Here is a 25,628-nt window from a genome sequence, read left to right as displayed (position 1 = left end):
TACCATATATGGACCCGTATGTATGTAACTTGGTACCGGATTTTCTCAGGTACGTAAGATTCAGATACACCTATCAGATGATAGTAGCGTCATACATCATATGGTCGTTACGCCTGGGTTTGATTTTATTCAGAGACCTAGTCTTTTTGCCTCGGTGAATTGACTTCATTGCGGATACCGTGCCTACTATCTACCCTGGGTCAGGTGTTGTGCATAGATAACAGGTATCCAAGTAAGCTGTACAGAAGAACATCATATCGAGAAGATACACAAGAACAGCAACTTGGATCTTGTTGCGTTCACTACACGTTGGTTCGTCGTCGAAGACACAATCGCGAAATCAACGATCATAAAATTCACCATTCTGAGTGATTGTTGCACCTCGATTCGTTGATTGTTAGCAAAGTATCTTTTTGATCGACAGTTTGTGTATCTGCTCCGCGATTGAAGCCAGTGATCGTGTCAGTGATTTATCGCGTGTGAAAATTTCAACTTATCAAGTAGATGCATACGCTATCGATTGAATTAATTCGTGATTAACATGACGCGCCAAATTTCCGTTGATTGATACTTACGCATTACGGTCATGAAATATTAATTAGAGTAGATACTAGATACTTCGATATCAGCTACTGAAGATTTTCGCGAGCGTGATTTCGGTTAAATATTTGTTTAAATCAAACACGGTAGTTGGTTCTATGCGAATCACGTAAATGTTTATACACAAATTACAAAGTTAACATTAGGCAGAACGAGTGGCTACTGGTAATGGAACGACAAATTATCTTTTGAGAAAATATTTGTTTTAGAGTGCGAGTGCGATCCAAGACGCTAATAAATTCAATTTTGATTTTCAATGTTGCATAATTTATGAAATATTACAACAAATCCGTTCAATGTGTTGCTGATTATCATTTTATCTAGGTCGTAATCGGTGGAATCGTGTAAGAAAAGATACATCAGAATTGAACAAGTTCGTATTGTTTTTAAGTTTTAATTATTTAAGAATTGTTTACCATTCATGAGTCAAGGAAATTTTTTTTTCTATTTTATGTCCTTGTACATAGATAAGCATACATATAATTGGAAACCAGTAGAAACACTGACCTTCTAGTGTCTCTCATTCACTGTTCTTCGCAAAAATTCACGTAATCAGCTCTAACTGCTTGGAACAGCAAACAGGACAGTAGGAATCTTTATAAGTTGGATATGGTTTACTTAAGTGCTATTTCGAAACTATGTTGGCCTCCTGGTTCTATACTTGTGCTTACTTAGTTACTTAGTAATAATGGCTCCTGCAAGTCATACTCCATCGAATTTCTTTTAGTCCTTCTCGTGATTTTATATCTTTTATAAGCCTTCCAGAAAATAAGAAGAAGAAGTTTTTGATGGTAATTACAAAAAATTGAGAATCAAATAATCAGTCAGAGGAACCCATGCACTGGTTTAGATTGCTCTATCGCAATCCTAAAAGTGCAGTGTAAAAAATATACCATAACCGTTTCGTGTTTCTGTCGGGGTTCATCAAGGGGGTGCCTTCTCTCCTTTTCTATTTGTTTCCCTAGCCCTAGTTTTCCTAATTTTTTTAAGGTCTCCTGAAACTTGTCTGAATCTAAACAAAATAGATTTTTCCACTACTGACCCAAATAAAACAGACAGTGGGAGCGACCTACACCGAACTGGCCGATTCAAATATCACGGATCAGCACTTTCAGCTAATGACGAACTGCGCTATGAAATTGTATCACGCTTCAGAACACCTTGGATGAAATGAGGTTCCACAACTGGTGTCCTTTGTAGCAGACGAATGCTTCAAATTCAAAATTTACTGTCGTCCCCCATAGAGGACTAGTTTTGTGCGCTGACCAATTCCCAAAGGCAATGAATGGCGCCTCGCGGTAATTGAGACCAAGTGGTTGCATTGGATCAATGCTATACCACACTTTAATCACATTTAAAGTGGCAGTTTCCACATTCCATCATGTATCGATATCGGGTAGGTAGGTATCAGTGGCCACTCCGAGGAGCCCAATTAGCGCTTTGGTGCGCCGTTTTGATACCACAAACTCCTAAGACCATGACTGTTGTTATAGGAACAGGGAAGCAGAGTCCAGCTGGCTCGGATCTTCAGAACCAGCCCGTAGCATTTACGAAGGAAAGCAGCTCTCCGACTCTGCAGCTAGAAATCTCGCTGAGGTCCCCAAAGAATGGTTTACCCAGTGTCCGCAGCCTGACTCGAGCCAGAGCTGGGCAATCGCAGAGAAAGTGCATCAGGGTTTCCCTTCCTTCTCCGCAGCTCCGGCAATGCAAGTTGTAGGGTAAGCCGATCCTAGCGGCATGGTCCCCTATGGGCCAGTGCCCCGTGCAGACTGCCGTAATCTTGAATGCATTTGCACGTGTCTGGCACAGGAGCTCTCGTGACCGGGCTATGTTATAAGCGGGCCAAATTCTAGTTGACTTAGCACAGCTTGTAAGCCTTCGCCATCTCAGGCCCGCGGCTGCTAGGTAGTGCGAGTAGACTCGGCCCCCGACAGCCGCCAGCGGAACACCGACTGTATTCCCCGAGGGACTACCAAGAGCTGAGCCTTGCCTGGCCAATCCGTCAGCCCGCTTATTCCCCTCTATGTTCCTATGCCCGGGAACCCAGAGGAGAGTAACCTTGAGCGTGCCGCCCAGATGGTTGAGCGCGTCTCTGCACTGCCCCACCAGCCGGGAAGATGTCGTCGTTGAGTACAAGGCCTTGATGGCCGCTTGGCTGTCGGTCAGAATGGCTATGTTACACTTGGGGCTCGAATCACGCTCCAGGCATCGACAGACTTCCAATATCGCCAGTACTTCCGCCTGGAATACACTGATGAAACCTGGGAGACCATACGACTGGGATACACCGTGTGTATTCGAGAAAACCTCCGCGCCGACTCCATAGGCCATCTTTGATCCGTCCGTAAAGAATACCGTGTCATAGTCTTGCAACACGCCGCCGGTCTTCCACTTTGCCCTGGTTGGAAGGTCTACAGCAAAATTTCTCGTGAAATTCAGCTTGCGTGTGACATAGTCCGTGGGGGATGCCCAGATTTCTCGAGGTATTTCATATAGGATGTTGCTGTGGCCGTAGGACTTCGCTGCCCAGCATCCGGACTAACGTAGTCTGACGGCACTGCACGCTGCAACATATTTGATGTGGAGGTCTAGGGGGAGGAGATGCAGGAGTACATTGAGAGCATCTGCCGGGCAGGACTGCAGAGCCCTCGTAGCACCTGCACACGCGGTTCTTTGAATCCTATTAAGCTTCGTTCTATTGTATTTCTTCTTCAAAGCCTGCCACCATACAATAGAGCCGTACGTCAGGATCGGACGCACTACAGCGGTGTACATCCAGAGAACCATCCTCGGCGGAGACCCCATTTCTTTGCAAAGTTTCTCTTACAGGCATAGAAGGCTATACAGACCTTCTTAACCCTCAGTTCTATGTTCAACCTCCAATTTAGCTTAGGATCCAGGATTACACCCAGATACTTTACATTAGAGGAAAGAACCAATCTTTGTTCATTCAGCCGTGGTAGATGGAATTCAGGTATCCTTGTCTTGGTGGTGAATAGCATCAGTTGCGTTTTGGTTGGGTTTATGCTGAGTCCGCATCTTGCGGCCCACAGGCACACCTTTCGCACCGTTCCTTCCATGATGTCGCTCATAATGGACAGAAACATCCCTGATACTAATATCACCAATTCGTCGGCATACGCCACCACCTCCACCCCGCTGCTGTCCAATGTACGTAAAATTTTGTCCATTACTATTAACCAGAGCACCGGTGAGATGGCACCACCCTGGGGCGTGCCTCTGTTCACAGCTCTGGTCAAGTGTTGCCTCCCAGATCGGACTGGATTGTCCTGGTACTCAACATGGATATAATCCAATGCGTGAGATACCCCTCCAATCCAATACCGGTCAAGGCTTCCTTGATGGCGTTGGTACTGACATTGTTGAAAGCTCCTTCTATATCCAAGAAGGCAGCAAGGGTATACTGCTTGTACTGCAGCGACCACTCAACCGTGCCAATTACCTCGTGGAGGGCGGTTTCTGTGGATTTTCTTTTGAGGTAGGCATGCTGGGATTTTGAGGAAGGCGTTCTCTCCATAATCGTCCTTAAATGAATGTCCACGACGCGTTCTAGGGTCTTCAACACGAAAGAGGTCAGGATGATTGGCCGAAAGTCCTTCGCGGACTCATGTCGATATCGGATTCAGCTGAAGGTTTTTCGAGAGAGACAAGGTGCTGCCTCACCTCCGCCCTATGAGGGTACAGTGTAAGGAAGCGATTAATATTTGAAAATACTTTCGATCACGCGGCTTCCAGTACAGAGGTGAGGTAGCACTTGATGAGTGGCCTCCAACCTGGATGAAACTATCAGCCATCAAATTGCGCGCAGTGCAATCTTGTTAAGCGAAAGCTCAAAATCTAAAATTGTCTTCCCTGCTTGTCGTAAGAAATGACTGAAAAGGATAGAAATTTGTGGGCAAGTAACCTGCAAATTTTGAAACTTACAACAACAGCTCTGATAGCAACTGACCTTACAACTTCGACCTTTGACTATGATTGGTTTCTGGAATGTGCTTTTGTAGTCTGGAAAGCCAAGTAGCAACAGCCGCGAATCTAGTGTCGGGTTGTTGCTGGCGACTACCGTAAGGTGCGCGCTCTTGACCTGGAAGCCGGTTTCTGACAGGCAATTGTACAATGCTATGCACCAAAGGAACCTTCCAATATAGGGAGAAGGAATAACAAACAGTTTAGGCAAGACTTCCTAAAAGTGACATTGTGATCCTGATGGATAATGTGAACGTCAAGGTAGGATCTGATAAAACCTTGCTCGAACATGTGATGGGAAAACACGGTCTTGGTGACCGTAACGGTAATGGTGGAAGGTTTGTGGATTTTTGCAACTTCCACTGCCTTGTCATTATTGGCACGTTGTTTCAACACAGAGCCTGCATTAGATAAGTTGAGTTTCAACTGACCGACGCTGTATGAAAAATCAGATTGACCACTTCGCGATCAGCCGTAGGTTTAGGAGTTGTCTTCTTTATCTGCGTAACAAGAGAGGCGTTGACATCGGCCTCGGAAAGGATCACCATCTGATGGTCGCTTAAGTTCGCATGAGTGTTGCATCCACCACTTCTCGCAAGATTGGGGAGCTGTCACTTGTCTGAGAATATCGATGAACATTGGGCTACCAACAGAAATGCTCTTTCCTCGGATGCTACACAGTTCGGCGGCCAAGTCCCGAAGAGGCGTCGTAAGGTCTGGCTGACTTCAGAATCGTAGAAGAGAATCGATGTACGGAAAGGGCTGAAACATCTATTGAACGCAGCGAGCGATGGCGGGCGTATCACGATCAAACTCCGAAACCGAGCAAAATCCCGAGAAATTCAGTCTACTGCTGTACGCTGTGACAAGAACAGAAGATGCCGCAGATGGCAATGATTTCAGGCATGTATACCGCATACCGAAAGAGCATGCATGTGGTCGCATATCTCTCGAGGATCATGTAAAAAATGTTGACGGTCGACTTCTCAGCCAAGATGACGAGCAACTGAAGAGGTGGAAAGACCACTTCACCATGGTTCTTAACCATATCACATTCGGCGAGGTTCTTCCTCTTGTGGTTGAAATGGCTAGTCACCGTAACATGCGGATACGGACTATTCCTCTAAGAAAAAGAGAAATCATTTCGATCATCAATGCACTCAAACCGAATAAAGCCGCTGGAATTGACGGTCTCCCCGCTGAGTTATTTATCGCTGCATCTGCGGTTACTCCAGATCTGCTGCTTCCACTCGGCGGAAATCTTGGGAATCCGAGACCTTTCTCAATGAGTGAAAGAAAAAAATAATCGTCAAGATTCCAAAGAAGGGGACCCGCTTCGAGTGTGACAATTGGAGGGTGATCTGCGTGCTCCATGCCGTCGTAAAAATAATCTTGGAACGCATCAAGAAACATTGCGGAAGCTTGATCGGCAGAGAGCAAGCTGATTACCGATCCGGATCTTGCTACATTGGCCACATCAAAAACTATGGATCTTCGCTGCTACTGCTTTTCATCGATTTCGAGAAAGCTTTCGATTGCGAGGAGAGGGAGTATATCTGTTATGCTCTACGCAAGAGGGAATTCCAGAAAAACTAGTACTTATTATCAGAGCGACGTATGATGGCGCAAAATGTCACGTGTTGCACCGAGATAAAATCTTGGAGGATTTTAAAGTCGAAAGCGGAATTCACCAGGGTAGCATCCTGCCATCGATTTTATTTCGTCTTATTGTCGGTGACGTTCTTCATGCTGTCTTGTCCGGAGGATGTGACGGAATTCAATGGACTATGACATCTTTCCTCATACACCACGACTACGCAGATAATATCTGTTTGCTCTCCCACCGGGTAATGGGCCTTGCCCAAGAGGGTATGGATTTGGAAAGAGAGGCAAGTAGAGTTGGACTGAAATATCAACAAAACGAAGGTTCTGAGTTTGACGGGTCATCGCACTATCCCTATCTGCATTAATGGGCAGAGCATCGGATGCTTCGATCAATTTGCATATCCACAAAGTCCCCCTCTCTTTTAGCATCGCTGGATAGATGCCATCCATGCCAGGTGCTTTGGAGTGTTCTGAGAATTGTATAGGTAGAACACCGTCTAGCCAGAAAGAACGTACCACAATTCCCATATGTAAAAGGTAATCCGGCAGAATGTTTAAATTACCTTCCGATCCAGTTACTGTCCCATATCATACAATATTCGCGAAATCGTTGAAATAACCGTGAATTAAGCGGATTTGTCAAAAACTGTCAATACATGCTGCGCGGTTACTCATGGAGAAACAACTTGAGAAGCATCGCCCTCTTTACATGCATTACTGGTTCTGGATAAAGCCTTTGTGTATCACACGAACTCATCTAGTATGCTCTATAACAACACCTACTGTCAAAAAAACTCGTGCGTTGGGTCAAACTGTTCTACCATCATCATCAGCAACGGCGCAACAACCGGCATTCGGTCTACGCCTGCCTTAATAAGCAACTCCAGACACTCCGGTTTTGCGCCGACGGCCGCCAATTCCCTTTTTTCGCCTTAAGAATACCTTGAGTGTAATATGTCACTGGACTCCATGTATCCCCACTCTACATCATGGCCTGAATTATGGTATCCAGGGAAGCAAGGTACTCTTCCATCGAAAGGTAATGTCGATAGTGCTCCCACCTTGTGTAGAAGAAAAATGTGTAGCAGACATCATCTATAACATCCTTGCCATAAATACAGTCGGGCGACCATGATTTCCCCTTTGTGTTCAAGTAAGATTGAAAAAACCCATGTCCACTGAGCAGCTCGGTTAGATAATAGACAACCTCACCGTGCTTTCGATTGAACCAGGGCCGCACGTTTTTGATGAGATACACGGTCCATCTACCACTCGATTCTCTTTCCCAAAATTACTGCCATGCACAAAGAGTACGAGCTCTTTCTTCACAAGCAACCGCGCTCAGATCCCTGAGCTACCCCCGATGTGATCTTCATTCTGCGCTGCGCTGCCTAATGCATATAGGTAGGATGTAATATGAAAACGATTTACCAGCATTTAACTTACGGAATGCGATTACGCAAAGCTTGCAAGGGTTCGACTAAAGCAATTCCAAATTCCGAGGGTCAGATGCAAGCTATGGTGTGATGTATTTGCAACAATTGTCAGTGATCAAAAGTGACCATCATCTAGATTCGTGCAAATTTATCTGGATCCTGTCGTTCTGCTTCATTACGAGTGGCAACGACCGTTTCTCACGTTGGCCGGAAGTAGCACCAATCCCCGATCAAGAAGCAATCACAGTAGGCAGAGCATTCCTTGACAAATGGGTCTGCAGATTACTACAGATCAAGGAAGACAGTTTGAATCGAGATTGTTTCAAGAACTCAGCAATCTGATCGGTTCAACCCACATCAACACTACAGCAGACCATCCGGCAGCTAATGGCATGGTCGAGCGATTTCACCGTCACCTTAAAGCAGTAATATGATGTCGTACTACTTCGGATTCGCACAGCTTGGTAGGAAAACCTCGGCGCGCTCATTAATTTCGTCGTTATGTAGACTACGGAATCGTACATCCTCATGCAAGTAGCGAAAAATTCTTCGGAGGACAAGGAGAGGAGTAAGGAGGGAATGGCAGGGGATGGGGGCAGACCACACTAGGAGCGGGAGAGAAAATAAAAAGATAATTGAAGGGAGTCAGCAGAGGAGCCAAAGCATTTAATGGAAGATAGTGATAGCTTGGCGAGAGTTGGGATCCGATAAAATGGAATTGAAGATGCTTCGTCACACGTTAATGGAAAGAGGAGGTGAACCCAGTTGATTATCGCCAGGGCTAAGTTCAGACCTTCAAAGTTTGCCTGATAGAAGTTAAACTTTGCAGACTTACGCACGACAGGGGGGTGGAATCAGGAACAACGTAAGAGGGGCATGAGAGGATTGGCAGGAAAAGCAACGCACAGAGAGGTTTTAAAGGACAAGATCAAGAGTGCGATTTAAGTGATTTCAAATGGGGTAAATTGGAAGGCGCACAAGTGTTCATAAAAGTGAATAAAGGAAGAGAACGCTGGGTAGAATTATTGGGAAAGGAAAAGAGATAGGGAGCAGTAGGCCAAGAGAGCATAGGAACGTTAAAGTCGTAACAGAGAATGAAAGGAAGAGAGAGGAACGAAACGAATAGGACTTCTGATAATCTGTTGAAGAAATTTTCGTACAGAAAAGGGGGCCAAGGCAGAGAATATATACACTAGATATGATTGAGAGGCATACGTTTGGCGAATGATTCGTACGGTGATAGAATCGTGTTTGGAGGAGGAGGAGGAAAAGATAATTTCGACATAGAGTGGGGACTTAACAGCTATTAATGCACCTCAACCGGTTGTCCTGCCAAATACAGCGCATTCTCTCTGTCACAAAAAAAAATAGAGTAACCTTCGAAGAGCTCGCAATCCAAAATCCTATCATCCAACCAGGTTTTAATAATGCCGTGGACGTGATATTGGCCCTAGACCCCTAACACTTTGATAAAAAAAAGTCATAAATTTAGAAACTCATTCAAGTTCGGCTACATAGGCGAGCGGGCCAGAAATTTTCTCGAAGTTTAGTCCTCTGATAAGTCCTGAAGAAGACACCTTCCGGCCAAAAAGAAAATTGCGCAATAGCATCGATGTCGTGGGGATATGCCACTTTGAAGGAAGTTATCACTTGGTCTGGAGACCCTTCCTTGGACAGCTTCACACACGAGAGAGGTAACGGGGTTGAATTGGCTTTGCCTACTAATGTAGGCCAAAATATCGTCGGAAGTGGCGTAGTCCGCTAGCCTCGACACAAATAATTGTTTCGCTGACGAGGCAACGTTCATCAGGGAACCGCTGAGGCGGCATGAGGTCGGGATGAGGACAAGTGTGACCTGCGTTTCAGCGGTGTCAGACGCTGGAGACGCCAACGCAGCGACAGTAAAAGAGTTTTGAACCAAGTTAGAATCGAACCTAAGTCCTAAGTACTCACGAGCCAATGCGCTTGCAGCAGACCAAGTAAACTACCAGTTTCGCTTGTCTGAGCAATTGTATCTTCATGATAAACCTGTTCAATACACTCTATTGTGATTGCAATACATTTTTAATTCTCTTCTTCTGGGAGAAAAATGTTTCGCTTTCTCTACATACCTATCCCAACATAAGTTCTACGTCATTAGTCTGTCATGCGAAATAGCATGGACGGAAAAAATCATTGCGTATGTTCGAATTTCTATGAAAAAGACGCGAGAAATATTCCATGCATTAGGTCTAGTGTTAGTGCCGTGTATGTGGTGTACATCATTGGTGTGCGACCAAGTGGTTGCGAGTACATGGTTCCGAGTATGTAGCATTGCACAGCTGTTTATGGCTTCTCATATGGGATGAGGAATACATAAGAAAACCATCTACTTGATACTTGAGCCATAAGGGCCACGGCCCAGTTAGCTACCTCGTCCCTGCCGCATGATGATTTGCTCCTCTTGTATTTGTCTTCTGATTCTGACCCTTTGTTTTATCGAACCCTGTCCGTGATCCTATTTATCATACATACTTCGTTTGGTACTTAAAAAAAACCAAAGTTTATCCTTCCTTCTAATTTATCTTAAAAAAAATTGTTGTGGGGGATTAAAAGGGCGACATACTTTAGATTCTCCAAATGAACGTGGCCCAAATAATGAGGATCTTCCAATAGAAGAAAAACAACTGCGTAACATGCGATAATGTCCTGACTTCCACAATTGAATAATGACATATTCAGAGGAAAAAGTGGATGGAGTGGATCCATGCACCATCATTCGTTATCGTTAGATTAATGGAGGAAGTTCCACTGAATTATCTCCAGCTTCTGTCCTTTACTGTCCTTCCACCTAAGGTACGTTATAAACCGTTCTTTAAGTCGGCAACTTCAATTGTTATCAAAATCCGGCTTCATTTAAAATAATACGATCATGAAATCGTTTTACTTTTAAATTAGGAATGAGAATCAATTCGAAAAATAATCAAGTCCCGAATTATAATGGAATTTCCCAGTTATTCATAAATAGAAACGCAACATGAATTATAATATTGTTTCATATTGTTACTCATATCTTATTCTTGTCGTCTGAGCGCATTGGTGGGATTTGTAAACATTCTAATCTACCAATCTAATTCAGTTATCTGCAATACAAATTATTTTGAGGAAAGATTCAAGATATATAGCCCTTCTAGTGCTACCTAAGAAAAAACATTTTAAGAACGTTATATAATTCTTACCACTTTCACTAACAATCTGGAAAATTTATACCGACATGCATCAAATCTTATCAGTAGTAAAGATAGATAAAAATTTTCGCATGTCCGAATCACCGGCTTTCTGAATAATCATGAAATGTTTTAGTCAAAATGTTCAGAAGCATTTCGTGAAGCAAACTATCCATCCCCTTATCGGATTTCATGTGAATACACTGTAGTTTGATCAAGCAACTGAAAAGAAGTCCTCAGAGACGTAACAAGGCAGCACAAAATATGTAGTATATACTATGTATATGCTCAATAATTCCATCAATCTCAGTCAATTCCGCGAATAATATAAAGGAAGCATCAGATCACATTGGGTTATACCCAGTTAGACCGTGCCTTATCTTAGAGAACATGACGAAGTACTATACACTGAATGAGTTGGCTTAGAAATACCAAATTGAAAGTCAGAACTTACGAATATGTTATGACAAATATTGATTTGCATTCCCACTTTCAGATGACCAACAGAATTAAAATTAATCACAGGCTAGAACGCACAACCAAAGATTAGTACAAATTTCAAGCATTCGCGTGGAAGTTCTGAAAGGTTACATCTGGGAAACGTTCAAGATTGTTACCGTCATTAGCTCAAGATACGCATATATGGAGGGTGTTTTCGAAAATAAGGTCGGAGTTCTAGATTCGCAATTGCTCCTACAAGTCGCAATACCAAGTGAAAGCTTTCCTTAAATTTGAAAAAAATATTTTTATTCCAATTTTCAGTGTTCTGTTTCTGTGAGTGAAAGATAGTCAAATAAATAAACTTACCACTGTGTACACAAACGACAGCTATATGTTACGAGTACATAACTTCCTGGCGATTTATTAACAAAAGGTTCTAGAAGAGTAAACGTAAGTCCAAAATATGAAGTTCTTCCTTTGGTTGTCGATATTTTTCTACCAAAAACGAAAATCGTTTATCTAACCTTATACAACATATGTAGTATGACCATTTAGTTTTAGTCGAATCTTTTGGAGGCGCGTACCGTGTTTCGATTTTCCGGCGCTATTACCCTTGAGTTCTTTGTAATTCATGTTCTTCCTATTCTTCACCATATCACTTCCCAATTATTCATGCTTTCTTAACTTAGAACTGTTTACATCTTCATTTCTGCAACTACCGCGACTTCAGTATAGATAGGCTCACGCTTTGGACCAAGAAATGATCCTTAAATTTGAACAAATTTAATTGTATTCCTTTTATATTAGGCTCACATTATGCCAAGTTTCGTTGACCCTATTACTCTGTAATCCCCATCAGTTGACGGATATAGCTAAAACCTAAGATTTTTCGCTATAGTAGCTCTCTGGGTTGACCGATATAAGAGCCACAGAAAGTTGTACGAACATTATAAGTTCGGACTTCACGGAGAAAATAAATAATGGCGGAGACACAAGTGAGGGAACTGTTCACAGGACAGCTGGTAGGAAAATCAACTAAATACTTGCATTAAATTTCATAGCCTCGTCGTTAATCCAAAATTTATATCTTGATGGCAATTTTGTGCATAAATTTTCCTACTGAGGCGGAAACTTAAAACGTTCTAGCCCCACGACCCATCTTATCGTTGTCGATAGTAATAAATGTAGTAACAATTCATGTTCCCTTTAAGGTTTACATAAAACTAAACCTCTCTCTCTCTGCCAAGCGATGGAAAAACTGTTGGGACACGGAAATCAGTTGCACCATCTCTTCATCAATTTCAAAGCCGCCTATGACAGCATAGCCAGAGTAAAACTGTACACGGCCATGAGAGAATTCGAGATCCCGACGAAATTGATAAGACTGACTAGGCTGACCCTGATTAACTTGCGAGGCCAGATAAAAGCAGCACGACCACTCTCAAGACCATTCGACATCAACAACGCTCTACGACAAGGGGATGCCCTATCATGCGTCCTCTTTAACCTGGCGCTCGAGAAAGTGATCCGTGATACTGAGGTAAATGCAAGAGGTACGATCCTCTTTCAGTTCACCCAACTACTGGCCTATGCTGACAATATCGACATCATAGAACGATCCGAGATATACAAACTGCCCTCATCCAGATCAAGCAGGCGGCGTGAGATCTTGGGCTACACATCAATGAAGGCAAGACAAAATATATGGTGGCAACGTCAGCACCGAAAACCGATAACAGCTATGACGACGAAATCCTCGCACGGTTGTTGTCAGCCAACAGAGTCTATTTCAGCATACAAAAACTGTTCCACTTGAAACGTCTCACCATAGGGTCAAATGTTTTACTGAACAAGACAATGATCTTGTCAGTCCTCATGTATTCCTCGGAGATCTGGGTTCTTAGCAAAAAAATTGCGCGTTCGAAGAATTTTTGGCCCCTACATAAGGATGGACGATTCCGTAGCCCCGTCCGGTTGTGCATAAAATCCGGGTCAATAGGTTACGGTGGGCGGGTCACTTAATCCGTATGAATAAGGATGATCCAGCCCGAAAAGTCTATAAGGGCAATAGCTATGGTAGAAAAAGAAAACGAGGCAGACCCTGCCTGAGATGGAGCGATAGCGTAGGTTAGAACGCCAGATAGCTTTCAGGGATATCGAATTGGTGGATTTCGGTGCAAAACCGGGGTGTCTGGAGTTCCTTATTAAGGCAGGCCTAGATCGGATACCGGTCGTTGCGCCGTTGCGCCATTGATGATGATAAAACAAAACCTTATTAAAATCGGTTTACTATCTATCTGTCAATCACTTTTCTGAGAAAGAGATTTAGCTATTCAAGCAAAATCTTATGGGAAGATGGGAACTGTGAATCCTCACGCATGCAATCAATAACACCAATCTACTTTGTGTTTAAAAGAGACCTCATATATGTAGAAGGGGGAGGGGGTGTATTTTTTTCACCAAATATGGTCATGTAGGGTATCGAATAAAAAGTCGTGATTAACGCTTTTCAAAGCTGATCTTATTTCTATCATTTGATGCAAAGGAGAAATACAGAGGCTGGAATGTGATTTCTTTCACGAACCCATTCTCTGAAGCTGAAAGTCAGTAACACACTAAAATCAATGGTCTAACATTATATATACATATACAATACAAGCTACATAATTGGGACAAATGTCCACTCAAATATTCTTATATAGGAAATTCACAAAAACTTTTATACCTGAAGCATTTAGCTTCCGATTTTTTACTTCGGTTTATTGTCTGTCTGTCTGTCTGCCCGTCAGTTTTTTTTTAGCTAGGGGAAATCCACCATGGATACGTATCTAGAATCGAGGACGCCAATGTCGGACTTTTACCGACTAAAACTTCCAATATTCTCTCCATATTCCCCCCGAGGGACCACCGTTCTGGTATTGGTTCGCAGGGCTGTTCAGTTTATTAACTGTTCATTGAATAGCTGCTTCTGCTTTATGTGGTGTTATTTACATTAGCTTGACTTCTATGCCTCCGTTCAGCTTCTGCTTCTTTTAGCCGTTGGTGCATCCTTTTCACCGCCCCAACTACTGCATTCAACGCTGCATTCGATTTCACCATATAGCTAACGAGATTTTCTACCATTAACGGGGACCCCAGCTCATTCCTTCACATGTAAGAGAATCTGGCGATTCATCCAAACCACTTAAGAATTGTCTCGCCATGGTTTCGCATAGTCCAAATCCTTATGTTCGGAATTAGTCTGTATATCCACGGACCATTCTTCACCTAGTCCCATACTGTTTGCCATCCAGCCAATGACCAACCAGTCAGTTTGCTCGCTAAGGCTCGCGTCTCGTACAAGCGGCTTGCTTCATCGGCTAAAACATCTACTGATATCAGCCCCGCAATTACATATGTTGCCTCATACGATGTTGTTTGGTAGACGGAGCATGTGCAGAAAACACTTAGCCGATATGCAGCTTGACACTGTCTGCGAGTTTCTACATTTTTATCGCAGATGCCCACACTGGCGCCGCTATATATTCCGAGGCTCGTGGCGGTATTCCCAAGTATTCTATCTCAGATCAATGATGAGATTGAATCTCGACTGTGTGCTGATATGTCGCTGCTGCAACTAGAACCACTTGTGTATTGTGGTGCAGTTACGGCTATCAGATTGCACGGTCAAAAAATTCGCTTTCGTGTTATTCGTCTGGAACTACGGTGGGACTCACTAAGGCAGCACATTGCTAGACTGACTCATATCAGCACTGGCAATGCCAGCAAACGAGAGAGAAATAAAGTTCAGTGGTTTTACCGGAACTATGCCATTCCCAGTGAGACACCCGTAGTTGAAATTCTGGACACGTTAAAGCAGAAACTTTCTATCATATGCAGTCGGTTTCAACGGTATGGCGAAAGTCACTCCAAACCTGTCCAGAATGCAACATACGCGAGGAACCAGCGGAGCTTTTTCAGAGCGCTCAAAGAATCCCAGCAGAGCGTCCAGAAAGTGCAGTTTTCGGTAACGAAAACGAAAGAATATTAGGGTGGGCCTGCCGAGTTGGATCAAGGGGCTGCAAAGAGCAACTCATTATCGACTCGGTAGTTGTAGGACAGGCAACTAGAGGCCAAAGAAACCTCTTTAGTTGCTATATCGATTATGCCAAGGCTTTTGACAGCGTTCCGCATACCTGGCTAGTCGATGTCCTATATTTGTATCGTATTAATCCGAAACTAATAAAGTTTTGGCGACAGTCTTGGAAGCATGGTATACCACCTTATCAGTACGTACATCTGACGGTGTTAATATCTCAGACCCCATCCGTATACGGAGGGGCATCTTCCAGGCGGATTCGTTGAGCCCCCTTTGGTTTTGCATGGCACTGAACCCCGTTTCATGGCTACTGAATGATGCTAGAGGGCATGGTTTTACAATCAAATATGGCCTACTTGCTAGGTGGGAACTAACACATTTCATGTACTTAGATGACACCAAGCTATATGCTGGTGCTGACGACCATCTTGCGAATAATAGAAATGTTCAGCCATGATATTCAGTTGGAGTTTGGATTAGACAGGTGTCGAATCCAAGTCATCCGCAAAAGTCATCACGAGCCGCATGCCGGACATAGCATTGGTAACGTCCACATCCAAGCTATGACGGAGACAGACTTCTACAAGTACCTTGGAATTCTGCAAGGAACCCATGCTCGAGTTGGTGTTCTGAAGGATGCTCTGCTGTCCGAATTCCTGCAACGTGTAAAGCTGGTACTGAAATCGCATCTCTCGGGGAAGACTAAAATAAGCGCGTTCGCTATCCCTTCACTGGCTTATGTATTCAGAATATTACCGTGGACGAAGGCCGGTCTGCAAAAAGTCCAAATTCCAAATGCATCATCCAAACTCTACTGCGGAGCGGATGAACCTGCCTCGTGACGATGTAGGGACGTGGTTGACGTGGCGGCAGAACATCATCACCAAGTCGACTCGTTGTGCGCTTATTTTTAAAGGAAAGAGCAGGCGAGTCCCTTGTATGCGGCTGTCTATAAGGCAGACTGTAGGCTGACTCCACTTAACTTGAAGAATCGATCTTTCAATCCTCTGAATGGGGTGAAGTATGCTTGTATGTGTGGTTATCCATCAAAACTTTGCATGCAAGCATGGGCTGATCACGGGAACATGTCCGGTTTACCGATATGAGCCGCAAGCAGTCCTTGATAGTTCTGCTTACAGCATGTATTGGGACCGGCAAGTTTACTTTTGGCATATTAAATAGCTCTGATGAATGCTCTACTGGGAGCTTCTTCTGCGTCATAAGGGAAATACGCAGAGCACGATATCTCTCTTTATCTCCCTGTTGTTGTTTTATGGTTAGTTTAGCCGATGTGGTGTCGCCATCACATACGTCGTTAACTAAATTAGCCGGAAAGTTTTATGAGACTACCGTGCAGGGGCAGGGTCGATCGCTTCCATTGGCATACAACAGGTCAGCATGTTGGAAGTTTAGGCCCCTGACTACCCGACCAACAACCCAAGATTTTTCTATGAGGTATATAAATGTCTTACGGTCTTGAATGAAGTGCTCTAACACCCTTCAAGACCCTGATCCAATACGGATTATTGCGCCAACGATTATTATTATTATATAAATGTCTTGCAGCTATTGATCCGACGACTGATAAATGCAGTCGCCACTTTACAATGCTGCAAATTTATTTGGGAAATGTGGCACCTCATCTACATTTCAGATGAAGATGCCGAGGGTTGCGCGTCCCCTTCAATGGTTTTAGGAGCCGACACTTGTAACGCAACGGTCCCTAGCCCGTAGTAGAGCCGGCAGCCCGATTTTTCCCAAGCCTTCTTAAGATCGGGTTCGAGAACGCCAATAGTGAGAAAAGCTCTCAGACTATTGGCTCTCTCTCCTGTTTTGCTGCACAGCAGCATCCAGTTGAGTGTTATTCTGCACACCAAGTTGTTCCAGAACCCCAGTACTATTCCGCTATTCTTCTGGGGAGAGCTAGAGGAATCACTTTTATAACGATGGCAGCTCAGAAACCCTTTTCAAGGATAATCGCGCACCCTCCCACACATCGTTGAGGGAGGAGCAGTACTGCCTGAGCCACTCGTTCCTGTCTTCGTCGGCAAAGTTTAGCCGTAACATTTTACGCTATAGACCGACCGACTCAAAGCAAAGCTTAATGCCTTGCGAGGATGCAGTCCTTACAGCTAGGAGGAGTTTCCTCCTAAGCTATTCACAATGCTCAGTATCGTAACCGGATAGATTAGAGTCGCCATGCAAGACCCAGGGTTTGATAGCCTTAGCTGCAAATGATCGTCCGAAGACCGCTGTCGCTTCGGTTTCCCCTCATTTGTATTTAATTGTGATTTTATTGAAAATAATATAACCTTAATTCACAAAACCTGATAATTAAAACTAATATCAGATATCACCCACCAAACTGAGCTCGGAATAATTCGAGGATAACTTGATCTATTATTGAACAATAGGCAATTTTTCTAATGCCATGGCGATTCTGATAGGTCCTTCATAACTTTTCAATGGAAACCGTTAACATTATTTCAGACTGATAACAATAGATCAATCTTGAGTTGAGAAAAATGTTTGGCAGTACGCATCACGTATGAATAATGCAAAAAAAAAATCTTCCATACGAATGAATAAATTTGGTATGCTTTCGCCCCTCTATCGGTCATTCATATTTAACGGCTTATCATAAAAGTAATTTCACATGTCAACGACATCAATAGTGGTCAAATGATGTTAATTTGCTACCATCTTACGCCTTCCATACAATGACTCAAAAAGGCTAACCAATTGTCACCTGCTTCAGACTATGAAAGAGTTCACGATCACCGCACGATCACGGTCACTTAGAGCACGTGCGCTTTTATGTTGAAGTCGGAAGTAGCAAACACTTCATGGACATAGAGTGTGGCATCACTTAGATTACATCTAGAACTCAATGAGGAGCGCACAAACATTAAAATGCCAATACTTTAATCTGTCCTCTCTATGGCTAAAGTAAATTGCAACTCCATTTACCGACACCGCACTCAAGTTTCCGCTGAAATTATCCATCAACTATCGGAAGTTCAAATCAAGAAAATACTCGAAAATCCATTGAAGGCTACAAAACTAAAAGCATGATTTATTGGAAATGAGCCTCATTGAGAGTATTATCACCATGACGCCTGTGATATCATCCCATCATCAACTACCTTTTAATTGCCATCTTAATTAACTTTAAATGCGGCTATCCCACATCACTAAAGCTACTTAGTCTGTTCAAACTCAAGAAACCAAGCAAAAAACCTTGGCATTAGCTCAACTCGCCAAATTTCAAATAACTGCAAATTTAATTCTTATTTCATTTGTATATTCAAAATGCCAAGTCTACAACTCATACAACATTCATTATAATTCGCTCGTTTTCCACATAGCACTTTGCTTCGTTTTGTATAAACACAGAAATCCATCAATGCGCTCAGCATAGCGAAATAAAAACCACCGCACTTTCCTACAACAAAAAAGAAGTCAAAATACCACCAACATATCGAAAGAAAAAAGTGTGCGAAAATGTACTATAAGATGCTGTTCATCTCTCGTGCGCAACGGTTTTCATTACAATTCCGCGGGAGCGTTTCCAACATATTAATTTTGAACTTGAACTTGAACAGCGTTTAGTATATACAAACACCATGCATAGCATGAATGCAAGACCGTGATGGATGGCCACAGCAGCCAGCCAGCAAGCCGGCGGCAACATTCGGAAGGTTGTTGGAGTGTCGCTTGCTGGCATGCAGACAGACTCACTGAAATTAACACTACAGGTGAACCGTGCTGCCTCCGGAGATTGTTTACGAGCATTAGTGATTGAGAAGTTGACGACAATTTCGCAGATTTTCAGTACAAGATAAATTGTGTCCGGGTATAGAGTGTATATTCTTTGGGTTTCAAATTGACCGGGAAGAACAAAGGCTTTGATATTTTTTGTATTCAAATTAGTTCTACAAAAACCCCGCCTTTCCAAATGATCCAGGAAGAGAATTGTATCTGAAATGCGCCATTTATTCAAGGTTTTTGATTTATTCATATAATTCACAAATATATTCTAATGAACTGTCAATAATTTCATATTCTTGCCCCAAAAAGGCGGCAAATCGTAACGTATTCGTTGCATATATGTATTAATATGTGGAAACCCGGAATCCCAATTGCTTGTACTAAGATGCATAATTCACGCTTATGGGTCCTATTGCATAAGACATTTTAAAGCCTAGTTATAATTCATACGGAAAAGCCAATTGCCTGACTCGAATTCAATAAATGAATTAAAAATGAAAGATTCAAGCGAGTAACTCGAAATGAAATTATTCATTATTTTCAGGTTGCTCGCTTAAGTCTTTCGTTTTTCAGAATAGGTGTTTAGTTTAAATTAAAAATATTTTATTTTTATTATTACAATTCTTACAATTCTTTCTTCAAATCCCAAAATACCATTATTATAATAACTTTCTAACTTCTTTTTTTTCGGCCAATCAGGGCCTACTCTGGAGAACACCGGTGGTGGCAACTGACAATCGAATTAACAAAATTCAAAATAAATTTCGAATGCTACTAGCCCCGATGCGCCACATCACTCCGCCCCCGATGAAACCTAGGGGTTTCGGCGACTGAACCCGGAACTGCGCTCCCCATCATTCGGCGAAGCGAATGCGACGTTGATTTGGGACGTAAACGGACTTCAGCCTGGATAAGGAGACCGCCTTTTCATATCCCCCGATTTCGAGCTGGAAGAAATGCTGTCCCCGCTCGAGAACACGGTATGGGCCTTCATATGGAGGCTGCATCGACTTCCGGACAGCATCCGTCCTGACCAGGACGTGCGTACACGTGTACAGCTCCTGGGGCGAGCAAGCAGGTGCGGATGAGTGTCGGGTGGGAGGTGTTTCTTTAATGCGGCGGAGATTGTCTCTCAGCAGACGCAGCAATCCCGAGTCTGTGAGACCCAGTCTGTTGTCGAAGACAGGATCACTTGGGAGCCTTGGGTTCTCCCCGTATACCGCGGGGCTGGCAGCAAATTCGTCTCGGCGGATTGTTCAAAGTTCGAAGTAGGACGAGAGGTAAGACCTGAGTCCAGGACGGATCATCATCATCAACGGCGCAACAACCGGTATCCGGTCCTGCCGGCCTTAATAAGAAACTCTAGACATCCCGGTTTTGCGCCGAGGACCACCAATTCGATATCCCTAAAAGCTGTCTGGCGTCCTGACCTACGCCATCGCTCCATCTTAGGGAAGGTCTGCCTCGTCTTCTTTTTCTACCATAGATATTGCGCTTATGAACTTTCCGGACTGGATCATCCTCATCCATATGGATTAAGTAACCCGCCCACCGTAACCTATTGAGCCAGATTTTATCCACCACCTGACGGTCATGGTATCGCTCATAGATTTCGTCCTTATATAGGCTACGGAATCGTCCATCCTCATGTAAGGGGTCCAAAAACTCTTCGGAAGATTCTTCTATCGAACGCGGCCAAGAGTTCGCAATTCTTCTTGCTAATAACCCAAGTCTCCGAGGAATACATAAAGACTGGCAAGATCATTGTCTTGTACAGTAAGAGCTTTGACCCTATGATGAGACGTTTCGAGCAGAACAGTTTCTGTAAGTTGAAATAGGCTCTGTTGGCTGACAACAACCTTGCGCGGATTTCATCATCGTAGCTGTTATCGGTTGTAATTTTCGACCCTAGATAGGAGAAATTATCAACGGTCTCAAAGTTGTATTCTCCTACCTTTATTCTTCCCATTTGACCAGTGCGGTTTGATGTTGTTGGTTTTCGGTGCTGACGTTGCCACCATATATTTTGTCTTGCCTTCATTAATGTGCAGCCTACGATCTCGCGCCGCCTGCTCGATCTGGATGAATGTAGTTTGTACGTCTCGGGTGGTTCTTCCCATGATGTCGATATCGTCAGCATAGGCCAGTAGCTGGGTGGACTTAAAGAGGATCGTACTTCTTGCATTTACCTCAGCATCACGGATCACTTTCTCGAGGGCCAGGTTAAAGAGGACGCATGAGAGGGCATCCCTGGTCTTGACAGTGATCCTGCTGCTTTTATCTGGCCTCGCACATTAGTCAGGGTCAGCCTACTCAGTCTTATTAATTTCGTCGGGATACCGAATACTCTCATGGTCGTGTACAGTTTTTCCCTGGTGTAACTGTTGTCCATATTCCAACAGTTTTTCCATCGCTTGCCGCAGAGAGAAAATCTGATCTGTTGCTGATTTGCCTGAAGTGAAGCCTCTTTGATATGGGCTAATGATGTTCTGGGCGTATGGGGCTATCCGGCCTAGCAAGATAACGGAGATTATCTTTAGATGGTACTCAGCAACGTGGTACCTCTATAATTGCTGCACTGTGTGATATCTCCCTTTTTATGTATGAGACAGATAATGCCTCGTTGCCAGTCGTTAGGCATTGATTGGCTGTCCCACACCTTGAGCACAAGTTGATGAACCACTTGGTGTAACTGGTCGCCTCCATATTTAACTAATTCGGCTGTAATTCCATCGGTTCCTGGCGACTTATGACTTTTAAGCCAATGAATTGCACGGACTGTTTCTCCCATATTTGGTTGGTATTTGGCGGGACCTCCAACTCGCCGATGTTGGTTGTTCAGTAGCTAGTACTCAACCCATCGCTCCAATATGCCCTTTCTGGTCGGAAATCAGATTTCCCTCTTTATCTCGGCAGGATGAGCATCGGGTTGTATAAGGCTTCATCCTGCTAACTTGTTGATAAAACTTCCGCGCCTGGTGCGGTTGCCCCCTGTACTTTTCGAGTTCACAGACTTTTTGGTTCGCCCAGGCTTCCTTTTTCCGTCTGTGAAGTCGTTTCTCGGCTCGACGGAGTTCGTGATAAGTCTCTACGCGTGTCCGCGTTCTTTGAAAATGCATCATTACTCGGTATGCGGCATTCTTCCGTTCCGTTGCTAGCTTACATTCATCGTCAAACCCGCCGTTCCGACCACTTTTGCGGCTGGGGCCAAGTATGTTTGTGGCCGTGTCAATGATAACGTTCATCAGGTGGTTGGGAAGATCATTTGTTGACGCTTCATCTCCAGGTCCTCTGTTGACTGCGGTTATTGCGGCACCCATTTCCCTCCTATCCAGGACGGATCATCGCGAGTCATAATCGCGGCTTTCAGAGTCCGGTGCCAACCCTCTAGCATCCCATTGGATTGCGGGTGGTATGCCGTAGTCCACTGGCGTTTGAATCCCAGGAGTTTGCCTAACTTCGTGAAAAGGGTGGACTCAAATTGCATTCCCTGGTCAGTGATGATCACTGCAGAGATGCCAAAGCAAGGGATCCACTCTCGACAGAGGGCTTCCGCACAAGATTGCGCCGTAATGTCCTTCAGGCCACCGAGTAAACCTGTCGATAATTGTAAGGCAATACTTAAAACCGGTCGAGTCTCGCAAAGGGCCTACGATGTCAAGGTGTATAGTGTGGAACCTCTTGGTAGTGCGGGGAAATAAGCCCACTTCTTTTCTTACATGCCTGGTGACCTTACACTTCCGGCATGCGATACACTCTCTGCCCCAGACTAACCGATTTGTCGTCCTGATGCCTGGATTTGCCACGTCATGATCCGCGTGGAACATTTCCTTGCAAAAGGTGGCCGGAATGTATGGCTGGGGTCTCTTTTCCGAGTATTTGCAACAGAGAGAGAGGCTCGAGCCGAAGATGGGCAACTCCCAAAATTTGTGTTTGCGGTTGGATTTGAGGCTGTAAAGCACTGCATCATTCTCCTACGCCTTGGCGATAGCCGAGAAGTCGAGTGAAACGGGGATGTTAACCTCGGAGAGACGTGACAAAGCATCAGCAACTATGTTGTCCTTGCCGGTCACGTGCTGGATGTCGGACGTGAACTGGCTTATAAAGCTCAGGTGTCGAAGCTGACGAGGGGACGCTTTGTCGGGCTTCTGTTTTAAAGCATATGTGAGAGGCTTATGGTCCGTGAACACTGTGAACGGCCTGCCATCTAGGGAGAAGCGGAAGTACTTAATGTTCAAGTATACGGCGAGCAATTCTCGATCGTAGGTGCTGTAGTTCCATTGAGCGGAGTTTAACTGTCTGGAGAAGAAGCTCAACAGCTGCCAGACCTGATTCACCTTTTGATGAAGAGCAGCATCTACTGCGATGTCCGAGGCATCAACAAAAACGGCTAGGGGTGCATCTTGTCGAGGAAATGCCAAGAGTGTAGCATCAGCCAGTTGTTGTCGGGATTTATCAAACGCGCGAAGAGCCTCTTCCGACCACACTACACACGCCTTGTTTTGGGGTCAGACAAGTACGCATTCAAAATGGACTGGTGTGGGCGGCCTTGGGCAGGAAACGTCTATAGAAGTTTAGCACGCCCAAGAACCTCCGCAAATCCTTCACAGTTTTCAGACGCGGGAAGCTTGTGATTGCTTACATCTTGTCTGGGTCGGACTGTATTCCGTCAGGGGAAATGAAGTGGCCGAGGAATCTCAAATGTGTTTGGAGAAACTTACATTTATCAACGTTTAGGACTAAACCGGCCTCAAGGGGACGTTGAAAAATGCACTCAAGATGGGCTAAGTGCTAAGACTCTGAGGAAGAGGCGACCAAAACATCATCCAAATATACGAAACAGAAGTCGACGTTTCGCAGGACCGCGTGAATCAACCTTTGAAATGTTTTGCGCCACATTGCATAACCCGAAAGTCATCCGTGTAAACTCGAAGAGTCCAAAGGGTGTGCATATTGCCGTCTTTGGAATGTCTTCTGGAGCTACAGGGATTTGGTGATAGGCCTTGGTTAAATCCAAGGTCGAAAACATGCAGCAGTTTGCGAGATGATGCGCAAAGTCGTGGATGAGTGGAATCGAATATCGGTCAAGAACAGTCTGTGCGTTTAGCCTTCTATAATCCCCACAGGGGCGCCATTCGCCATTTGGCTTAGGGACCATATAGAGTGGGGAAGACCAACAGTTGTCCGAAGGTCTGCAGATACCCTGTTGCATAAGTTGTTCGAATTATTTCCGTGCCCGAACACGAGAATCAGTAATGTCCTCCAAAAGTACGAAAAGATTGTTGTTAGGGAGAGATGAGATTTTACCTGACGAATTAAGGTTGGTTTCAAGTCCACCAGCAACCCACAGTGACACAAGAAGTTTGCGCCTAAAATGGGGAAGCTAACATCCGCCAGGATGAATCGCAACGTCCTACGCAAGCCAAGACTCACATCCGCTTGCCTGTACCCGTAAGTGTTCATGCGCGAGGAATTTGCTGCCGCAAGTATCAAAGGCTGAGGAAATAGCCGATGATGCCGGGGTACGGGAAGAACCGAAACCTTCGCACCAGTATCTACAAGATAACTACACCTGCTGAAGGGGTCATAAATTGTTAGGCAATGTGGCGCTGCGTTCTGGGTGGTCGTCGCCGAGACCCCCCTCGGACCTAGTTTTTTTAGGTAGGCGCGAATTTATACGAGATCGAACATCTGGTGTCTTTTTCACCGAATCTGCGATAGTACCAACAAATGCTTCGGTCCGTAGGTTGACCTGTCGACCTGCTACCCGATCGCCCTTTTCGAGCAGAAGACCGCGAGCGATCTCGCGACCTGGCGCCCCAAACGCTGAGCGTCCAGCCTCGCCTCATCTCAGTCATACTCGCCACAAGCGCGGCCATCTCGCGCTTCAGTTCGCCAACTTCGTCAGAAAGCTGATGAACAGCCGCTATAGTTGGACGCGCGTGGACCTCATGCACCTTATCAACCACGGCTGCCAGCGTCTGCAAAGAACCAGAGACGCACGCGAGGACCTGGGTTTCGAAAAGCACCCAGGCGGTCCTCGCAGCCAGAGCGACTTCAACAGATCGTCGTCGACTTTGCTCCCACCCAATTGCCTTATTTCGCTAAACAATTGACTGGGAGTTCGATCGCCCAACGCCAGCAAGTGATCCAGCTTAGGTGACTCACTTACCGACAGGCGCTTGGTAAATTCTGTTTTCAATACCGTGTAAGAGGGCGATTTTACTATGTCAGGCACCAGGAGGATGGACTCCTCATCCAGGCCCACAATCGCGTAATTAAATTTAGTGGCGTCCGCTGTGATTCCGGACATCTGGAATTGCGCCTCCAGATGCACGAACCGCAACTCCGGATTCCGTCGCCAAAATGGAGAGACGCGCACAGCAAGGGCGGTCACGTGAGGGTCCGATGGACCTGCCACGTCTTTGTCGTCCATCGACATCACAACAGCTAAGTTTACGACACGAGCTTTGTCGAAGACCAAATTCTAAAAGGCCCTACTATGAC

At 44.6% G+C, this 25,628-nt stretch overlaps 1 protein-coding gene across 3 annotated transcripts in view; it reads left to right on the top strand.

The window, feature by feature from the left end:
• The first annotated feature begins 202 nt into the window (after positions 1 to 202).
• Positions 203 to 25,628, top strand: part of LOC119650028 (phospholipase B1, membrane-associated) — a 46,851-nt gene continuing 21,425 nt past the window's right edge. The window contains exons 1-2 of one of the 3 annotated variants that reach the window (XM_038052505.1): positions 204 to 765; positions 925 to 973. The gene's annotated coding sequence lies outside the window, so the exon portion shown is untranslated. Of the gene's footprint in view, positions 974 to 25,628 lie in introns of all 3 variants that reach the window. The other 2 variants (XM_038052507.1, XM_038052506.1) reach the window with 2 other exon arrangements.

This window comes from Hermetia illucens, chromosome 2 (assembly GCF_905115235.1).
Source record: "Hermetia illucens chromosome 2, iHerIll2.2.curated.20191125, whole genome shotgun sequence".
Classification (NCBI taxonomy): Eukaryota; Metazoa; Arthropoda; class Insecta; order Diptera; family Stratiomyidae; genus Hermetia; species Hermetia illucens.
The sequence above is the reverse complement of the archived record's forward strand: the minus strand, read 5'-3'. Positions and strand labels throughout refer to the sequence as shown.